At 46.9% G+C, this 9,567-nt stretch overlaps 1 pseudogene; it reads right to left on the bottom strand.

Annotated features, from left to right (window-relative positions):
* Window positions 1-2,742: 2,742 nt before the first annotated feature.
* On the bottom strand, window positions 2,743-6,043 carry LOC119244126 (UPF0547 protein C16orf87 homolog; annotated as a pseudogene).
* Between the last annotated feature and the right edge of the window lie 3,524 nt (window positions 6,044-9,567).

Here is a 9,567-nt window from a genome sequence, read left to right as displayed (position 1 = left end):
CTATTTAAGCTATTAGCTTTAATATTAAGGTTTATACTTTTCATTTAGTAAATATATTTTTTGTTCAAAACTCTTTTTTGGCCAATAAATAAAATTTAAGGAAATAAGATGTTTATATCAGAAGCATGATAAATCCTTAATTTTTTTATATAACACCCAAAACTCCAAACTATATAGAAAGTATTTCCCAAAATATATTTCATACCTTAAGTCATAAAAATAAAGACCAAGAAAACATCAACTTAAGACAATTTACAGTTTATAGTCTTAATGTTCATTCAAGAAAATATCAATTATTAATTCATTAATAGTAAATGAACTTTATGTAAGCAATCTCTTATTACTAAAATTCTAAAATACATGTCTTTTAAGTCACTCCCTTTGAAAGTATTTAAAATACTGTATTTCAGTGGCAAACCTGAAAACTATCAAGCATTTTATTTCTCTACTTTTCATACTTCCACTCCCACCCCTTCCCTTTTATACTTTAACTGTCATCCAGAATTTTTGGGGGGCGAGGGGGTAAATACACGTATATCCTAAATACAATTTAGTGTGTAGGGTAAATGAAGTAAAAATCAGGACTTTTTCCACCCCTCTGTCACTAGCCTGGATGCAGCGGCTGAGGACTCGGGGCATCTGTGCCTTTGATTGTGGACACCTGGGCCCAAGGAAACACGGGGTACACATGTGTAAGTATGGGCACCTGTGCCCAGAGGCCAGGGAAAACACGGCAGCATCACTCAGGTAGACTTCAGCTGTGGAAGGACCACTTTGAGGCATGACCATGAGAGACATGAGACTCTCAGGGGCCTGGGAGTCTCTGTTGCTTGACTGCCTCCTAGCAGCCCCGCTTGGCCTGTGCCTAACTCCTTGCATGCCAGCCTCCCTGCCTGGTGTGCCTGTGTGCCTGGTCCCCTGATTCAGCATTAAAGGCCTATCAAATCTATCAAGGGCTCCAGGACTCTCTTTATCCATCTGCTCAAATTGATAGTGAACCTTCCCTATGCATGCTGGCACTAAAAGTGACAATATTTCTTGGTAAACAAGGAGACACCAGGACAGTCCAAGCTACAGTGTTTTCTCAAAATGTGACAGAAGTAAAATTGAGGTAGAACAGGAATTTAGCACATTTCAGAATAAAGTGACTCAAACCCTATTAGTTTATATCATACCGGGTACCACTAGTTGTAAAATTTCTATTTTGTCTAACAGGAGGTTAGGAGTCAGGTGCTTTTGATAAACAAAATTGGCCTAATCTCATCATCCCAGTCTATAAATTCCTGCCCTTTTTAAACAAAATCCATTCACCCATCCTAAAAGTCCTGACACTTGTTAAGCAAAAGTTGTCAAAACTCATTGAGGATCACATCTTTGAGCCTCTGCCCCTCACACCAAGCAAGTATTTATCTCAGTAGTCTTAAGACCCAAGGCAATTCTCTGAATCTGCCCACACTCATTCTAGAGTGTATACTTTCATCTATAGTAACTCTCTGACTCCCTTTTCCTGTGTATATTACAGGGCAGGGAGAGGGGCACCCCAGAACCCCCAAACCTGCCTGCTCTAAATAGGTTCTGCCGTCTGCCACATCAACACAAAACATGTAAGACCTTTTTTTTTTTAAAAAAAAAAAAACATGTAAGACCTTTAATGGAAAGGAACTTTAATATGATTAGTGAACAATACAGAAAAGAAAAAGAATAATAGTTTCTAAATCAAGCACCCAAAGTTGCCCATCCCCTTGTGGGTGAAAGTCACCCCAAATGGGATTGGCCTTGAGCAATGCCTGAAAGTCTGCCACAAGTCTAAAGCACCTTCCAAGTACAGACACATAGAAAGGGTCAGAAACAGGCAGATAAGCCTGGGGAAAAAAAAAACAGCAAAATCAAAATCAAGATAAAAGCTGCCATTGTTATCCTCCCCACGGGTCTCTCACCCGCATCTGTTTCACCCGGTCCAGGACCAAAAGGCAAGGATAGTTTCTTCACATGTTCAATGTGCCTCCTCCAGGTCTTCTTCTGGCTCTCCATCCTGCTTCCTCCCTTCCTCAGTTTCCTTTACAGCTTCTTCTCCCTGCTCAGCTCCACCCTCGTTTGGGTGGGACAGTGTAAAGGCAGGAATGGGCCAGAGCAGGTTTTCTGATCCAGTAGACAGGCTAAAGGAGGAGTCCTCAGTGGCTTTTGCAGGTTTTTATTGGGATTTACTGGGTAAGCAGCAGGCCGGGGTGCTGGGGGGCCAGGAGGCTGGCAGGACTCCCAGGCCCCAGCAAGTCTTTATCTGGGCTCTCCAGCGTTTTCTGGCATTCTCTCCCTCTCAGCTTCTTCTCTGCTTCTCTTCTCTGCTTCTGCTGGTGTCCCCATGACGCTGGCCTTAAAAGCCCAGTCTTAGCCCAGGTGAATCCCATCTACATATGCCCACACCCTACTCCAGGTGCCCACTATCAAGCACGCATTCGGGACCACAGTGTTCCGTCATCTATCCTAATGGCGGGAGGGCAGAAAGCCTGATACTTTTTACCTTACCCTCCAGGCAGGAAACCTGAACTTGCCCTTTTCCTGGGCACTAGCCTGTTACATGAAGAGTCAAAAACCTTGGGGTCTCATAGAACCCCTGGGCACCAAAAAATGATAGAGCAAAACAAAATCAATGACCCTTATTAATGTGGTCAGAATGCTCCTGAAAGTCCGTAGCTGTTTGAGAATTTGCTTATATAATCTTGTATCATATTTTGCAGACACGTATCAGAGAAAACCACTGATAACTTTTCTATTTATTTCTGCTAAGGTAACCGAAAACACAAAAATCTTTACATCATAGAGGTTAGCATAGATGTTAATTTCCTTTTCCCTGTTTCTCTCATTTGTCTTCATGATTTTTGGTAGATGCATTTTCACGTCTTCCTCTTTCTCATCTGATATGATTTAAATGACTGCTACTTTTAGACATCTTTCTGCTGTCTAAAATCTTATTTACTGTAGAATTTTTCTTCTCTCGCCTAACTCTACCTTTTCTTGGCCTCGTTCTTGTTTTCTGTAGAAGGTGGTGCTTTCTCTGGGTGTTTTGCATTTAAAAGTTTTCTGTTAGTAAATACGTAGCCATTTAACTGGGCTGCCTGTTGCTGCTGGAAGTCTGTTAAACAGAGAAAGGAATTGAATCTAGAACACTTACTTTATTGTCAGAAAACCAGTGATCTGAGAGAATGGGGGTATTTTAACTCAAAAACCTGTTCTGATGTCTCATCTCAGGACAGCCCTTTTCTAGTGGACAAAATGAAGTTATATATATATATATATATATATATATATATATATAAGCGGGCTCCCAGCCTATCACATGGTATCCTGGCCTTCATCGTATTCCCAGAGTTTGATGTCACCTCCTTGGTCATTTTGACTCAGGCAGATCCGGTTTTCCTGGGCCTGGGAAAAACATCCTGTTTTCCAATGGTGTCTTTGTCGATACTTCTTTGGGCATCACTGGGGCAGGACTCTCAGATCAAAACAAGAGTTTTGTTCAAAGAAAACAGATTATCAATCACACAGTGTTAGGCTGAAGCCTATTCTGTGTGTGCATGCAGATTCCTATACTAGGTACAGTGCTTTTCCTTGCTCCCAAACCCCTATCAGCCACAGGAACAAGACTTACATGCAACAGCAGTATGTTGGCCACACTTGGAGCTTGATTTGGTGGCCATTTTCACTTTCTTGGCTTCAGTCACAGACACTCTGTAGCTGTAGCTCTGCCCCTCCCCTAGTACCTCAGGGCCTCTGTCTCTCTTTGCTCACTGTGTCCTTCCTGCTGGACCAAGGGCCAGTTAAACATTTCTGCCTCTGAGTAAGTCAAATGGATGTGGCATAGTGATATAATCTTCATTGGGCAACCAGGTGGGGTCTCAAACTGTTCTTGGGAAGTCAGTTTAACACAAATTAGTCAAATAGTGTAGTCTTCAGTAAATTCTAACTGCTCTGCTGTGTTAACTAGTAATTTTAACCCTTTGTTTCCTAGGATTCTGAAGTGCCCCAACTATCTGGCAGGAGGACACGGAGCAGGATCTCTATGACCCGAGCAGATGGGGTAAAGGAGGCGAGAGTCCTGGAGCCCTCAGTGGCTTTTCAGGCTTTTATTGGGATTTACCAGGTACACAGCAAGCAGGGGTGCTGGGGAGCCAGGAGGCTGGCAGACCTCCCGGCCCCAGCAAGTCTTCACTGTCTCTGGGCTCTCCGGCCTTCTCTGGCGGTCTCTGCTGCTCTTGTGGTTCTTCTTCTACTGTTCTTCTGCTGGCGTCCCCGTGATGCCGCCCTTAAAAGCCCAGTCTTAGCCCAGGTGAATCCCATCTACATATGCCCACACCCTACTCCAGGTGCTCACCATCAGGCATGCATTCAGGACCGCAAGGATCCATCATCAATACCAATGGTGGGAGGGCAGAAAAGCCTGATACTTTTTACGTTACCCTACATTGTCTTAACCATCTGTTCCTTGGTTTTCTGAGGTCCTGGTTTGATAATACAGGGGACAACATGGTGTAGATGATGCCGCATTGGTTTTCCTAAAGGAGCAGTATTGGCAGCCCTTGATATACACAAGAGATTGTACTTTTCCCATAAAAAGCTCTTAGACACTGTCACTGTGAATCATTTGCTGACTGGTGATAATGGTAACAATGATAATTCTATAATTGTGCTTTGTATATCTCATCTTCTTCTGGAATCTTAAAAGAATTTTTACATGCCCTGACTCAAAATAGAGCCATTAGTAATAAAAGATAAAAAGGATACTGCTAAAGTGCTTGCTATATAGGCTCATAGGGGAGAGAGCCAAATGGACAAAGAAAGGTCCATCACTCTCCATTTCTCAGAAAAGGCTCCTGTAAGTGGTGGTTTCCATACATGGCTTTCAAAAGTTTGTGGAGGGGGAACTTGCAAGATTAGGAGTTAAATATTCTCACCTGAGTGAGCTCACTTCCCTTTCCATACCAGTGTGGCAGATTACCCTGCTCCTATGAGTGTCAAGAAGCATTAAGGAGGTTACCCTAGATTTTTCTATTCATTAAGCTCAAACAGGTCCTCTGCTGGGAAAATTTGGAAAAGACAAAGTATTAAAATGGGCTCCCTAAGGACCTGGCAGTTCTCATTCAATTGTAATGTTTTCTCTTTTAACCTCTTCTCTTCCACACCAGCCTATTCTTTTTAAAAATATTTTATTTAATATAATTCTTACATCATTTTTCATTTTTGCACAATATATGCATTTTCATTTTGGTTATATTCCCCATACAATTGCACTCGCCCTTATTTTGACCCTAGTCCTTCCTCTCCCCACCCTATTCTTCTTAAAGAAGCTGCTCTGTCAACAACAGTGATCCCAACCATGTGTGCCTGGTAAGCCATACCTGAGTACTCTTGATTGATTCAGGATGGACACCTGAGCTGATTTGGGCACATGCCTTCTCCTGATGATAGGGAATTGGGAGGTGGTGGGGTGTTGACTGGAAGGTTTTACTGATTTCAGTGGTTAGAATGCCATTTTGGAGGAACTTTTGAAGGGTCCAGAAATGGGTGAGTGAGCAGAGAATTGCCCAAGCCCGCGGACTGGTCAACGAGGTTCTCGAGGGGAGAGCAGCGACCTGAAGAACAGGGGTACGCCACGGAGGGAGACACGTACACTCTTGGTTCAGCTATCGCAGGTCTCTTTTACTTTCGGTTTCGGCGGGGCTTTATAGCTGGGGACCGGAAGCGGAAGAAGCAGGCCAACAGTGCCTAGCCAATGATTAAACACATAACCTTATTTGGTGCGCTGGAGGCCGTCATGCGCACTGGGCCAAAAGAAGCACAGCTAATCCCGGAAGGGCACATGCCTTTATTTGGTGCGCCGGAGGTCGTCATGCGCACTGGGCCAAAAGAAGCACAGCCAATCACGGAAAGGGGGAGTATCCTGATGCCACAAGGTAAGGCGCCAACAGATCCCCCTTTTCTCTTTATTAGTGAGGAGGAATGTGCCTGTCTTAGGTTGTGAATTGCAGGGACGAGCCTTACCCGTCATCACCCGACAGTCCTAGATGGAAAGGGCGTGCGGGCTGTCTTAGGTTGGTCTTGTCCCGCATTCCATCTTACCCGTCATTGGCTATCCATTCCAGCATCCTCAAGGGGGCCCAGCCAGGAAGCTGGATGATGACTGAAGTTAAAAGGCTGCCAAAGGTCAGGACGGTGGGACTCCCATAGCATGTAGGCTGTGCTACCTACTGGCCAGGCGCAGACGGCAACCGGAGATCCGTATATGCGCCCCGCTTTCCAGCATTTCCAGGCGGTGATAGTGCACCTGGATAGGTCTCGCCTGAAGGGACTGTGTTTGTTGCCTTACAAACCCAACAATTTTGTTTAAAACACAAGGACCTATAGCAAGTAACAATAAAAGAGATAACAGGAGGGACCCAACAGGGGAAGCAAATACGGCAAAAGTCCATTAAGGCAAGTCTATAAGGGGTTGGTTGCAAGTTCCTGGAAATGGAGATGGCCAAACCGGAGGCACCCATGGCCAGGGCAGAGGTAATGCCTTGAAGTTGCAGGGCGAATCCAAGGAAGAAGACGTAGATGCAAGAGAGGCGGGGGGTCCGAGGCCGGCTAAGACACGGGCGACAGGGTACTGTAGAAGAACCAGGAGAATCCAGGTGGCCACAGGCATCCTGAAAAGGAAACAAAAAGAGACGCCTCAGAGGGACTCAGCCACCCTGGGCAGAAGGGGTTGACGGGGCGCCTCGGCGGCGTCCGGAGGTTTTGTAGTGGTGCTGGGTGGCGCAGGTACAGCGCGAACCAAGCGCTCTAGGAGCCAGCGAGGAGAGTCAGCATCGTGGGGGTAGACACAAACTGCTCCACGAGCCCAAATCAAAACAGGGTCTGGACCATTCCAAGAGCCGGTAAGTGGGTCCTTCCATTTGACCAACGCAAACTGAGTGGAGGTGGAGGAGTGCCAAAAGCGGTCGGCTGCACTTTTACCAGCATCATCCAGGCGGAGGAAATTTAAAATAAACAAGGCATGACACAGGACATTGCAGGGCGCCAACCGGGAGGGGTACCAGGAAGATTGGCGGATTTTGTGAATAACGGTTTTGAGTGCCTGGTGGGCTCTTTCAACGATGCCCTGTCCCTGGGGATTATATGGTATGCCAGTAGTATGAGTAATGGAAAGGGTGGCACAGAATTCAGAAAATGCCTTGGAAGTGTAGCCCGGTCCATTATCAGTCTTAAGGGCCTTAGGCATGCCTAAAACAGAGAAGGCATAAAGGAGATGGGAGATAATATGTTTGGTGGCCTCCCCAGCATGGGGAGAAGCCACTAAAAATCCACTGAAGGTATCAATGGAAACATGGACATACTTGAGATTACCAAACTCAGAAACATGGGTGACGTCCATTTGCCAGAGGTCTCAAGGAGCCAAACCACGAGGGTTGACACCCAAGTGAGGGACAGGAAGGGAAGTAGCACACGTTGGGCAGGAGCGAACAATGTGCGTGGCTTGGTCTCGGGTGAGACGGAACAACACACGCAGGGACCGGGCATCGAGATGATGGAGGTCATGGGCTTGTTGGGCCTGGGTGACCTAAAGAACGTGAATTGTCTGAGTGGCCGCATCGGCCAAGTTGTTTCCGTGTGTCAAGGGTCCCGGAAGACCCGAAAGGGCCCGAAGATGACCGAGGAAGAAAGGGGCAGTGCGGTCTCGTATGGCCTCCTGGCAGCATTGAAAAAGGGTCGCAGCCATGGAGGATGTTTTGATAAATGGGGCGGTTTCAAGTAGGGGGACCGACTGGGTGATGTAAGCACTATTCGTATATAAATTAAGAGGTTGATGGGCAAAGGAAGAAAGAACAGTGATCACCGCCTCAAGCTCTACAAGCTGGGCCGAGGAATGAGGGGTTTTGTCTTTCAAAAACCTTACAATTATCAATAAACTCAGCCTTCCAAAGGAGGTGATCGCCCCCAGAAAGGGTGGCCTTTGCCAGGGAGTACCAATCCGACGGAGTGAGAGAGGATTGGGCTAAGGTATCCAAAACAGTGAGGGTGAAGGGCGCCGTGGCTCCATAAAGGGACACCGCCTCTTTTAGTTCTTTAACGTTGCGGAAATTATGAGGCTCATGATGACGTTGAACAAGCCCTGGGCGTTGGTGGTTTCAACCACCAGAAAGAGATGTAATGGAGCAGGACGCGAAGGAGGAGGGAGGGACGGAGAGGGCGGCTGAGTGGGAGGAGTCAAAGAAAAAGGCGGCAAGGCAACAAGGGAGGAAGAAGGAGGGCAAAATGGCGGCAAGGCGGGAACAGAAGAAGGACAAAATGACGGCAGATTAACTTGTGGGGGAGGAGCAGAAGGGCCGTCAGCAGACACGGGGAAGGCTGCACATAATTTATCAAAACGGTTAACAAGAGTATTAATTTGGTTTCCCAAGGTCTCAAGCGTTTGTATTAAAACAGGCTTTTTTACGGGGTCCTTGGCAATAGAGGGGGGGTGCCGATAGCAGCCCTCTTGTTCTGCCAACTCGTCCCAGTCCACCTCGGAAGCCGGAGGAGACCCACGGCGGGGTCGCGGCAGAGAAGGGTAGAGGCTTTTGCATGGGGAAGTGTATTTGGAAGGGGCTCCTTTACGGGGGTGCCGGCAGGTTGGGGGGCACCATCTCGCACTGGGGGCACATTATTTTGGGGATTAGTCTCATCACAAGGGTTGGGGACCCCTGTCGCATGTTTTGGGGGCGAAATTTCTTCATCCTCACTATGGGATGAAATTAGGTCCTCACCGCAAGCCCTGGAAGGGGGAGCCTCAGCTACACTGAAGGGGGCACTTTTAAGGATATTTTCAGTATGGGAGATAGCATGTTGTAAGCCAGGATCAGTTTTTCGCTTAGCCAACAGATCATTAATAAGATTCCAATATGAAAAGGCCGTTACGGGAAACTTTTCAGGCCCAAAAACTCGGTAAAACTCATTGAGAGCATCTCCCACTCTCTGCCAGCGTTTTTCATCAATAGTTCCTTCTTTAGGGAACCACGGGCATGTTTCTTGTACAAAATCAAAGAATAAAAAGAGGTCCTTGGACTTAACCCTAACTCCGCGTGTCCTAAGAGCTTTCTTGAGCTGGGAAACATAAAGCTGGTGCTCACTAAGTGCCTGTCCCATTTTTAAACAAATCAGACGCCAAAACTTACCTAATGACTGTCCCGCCGGTGCGTCGGGGCCTGAGTAACTCGCGCTGTGCGCCGCGTCTGGGTCTACTGGAAATCTCTCGTACCTCGAGCGCCACGTTGGGCGCCACCTGTCCAAGCCCGCGGACTGTTCAATGAGGTTCTCGAGGGGAGAGCAGCGACCTGAAGAACAGGGGTACGCCACGGAGGGAGACACGTACACTCTTGGTTCAGCTATCGCAGGTCTCTTTTACTTTCGGTTTCGGCGGGGCTTTATAGCTGGGGACCGGAAGCGGAAGAAGCAGGCCAACAGTGCCTAGCCAATGATTAAACACATAACCTTATTTGGTGCGCCAGAGGCCGTCATGCGCACTGGGCCAAAAGAAGCACAGCTAATCCC

This window comes from Talpa occidentalis, unplaced genomic scaffold (genome assembly GCF_014898055.3).
Source record: "Talpa occidentalis isolate TD23 unplaced genomic scaffold, MPIMG_talOcc4v2.1 talOcc4.14, whole genome shotgun sequence".
NCBI classification, from domain to species: domain Eukaryota; kingdom Metazoa; phylum Chordata; class Mammalia; order Eulipotyphla; family Talpidae; genus Talpa; species Talpa occidentalis.
Note: the sequence above shows the minus strand (reverse complement) of the source record. Positions and strands in the feature narration are given on the sequence as shown.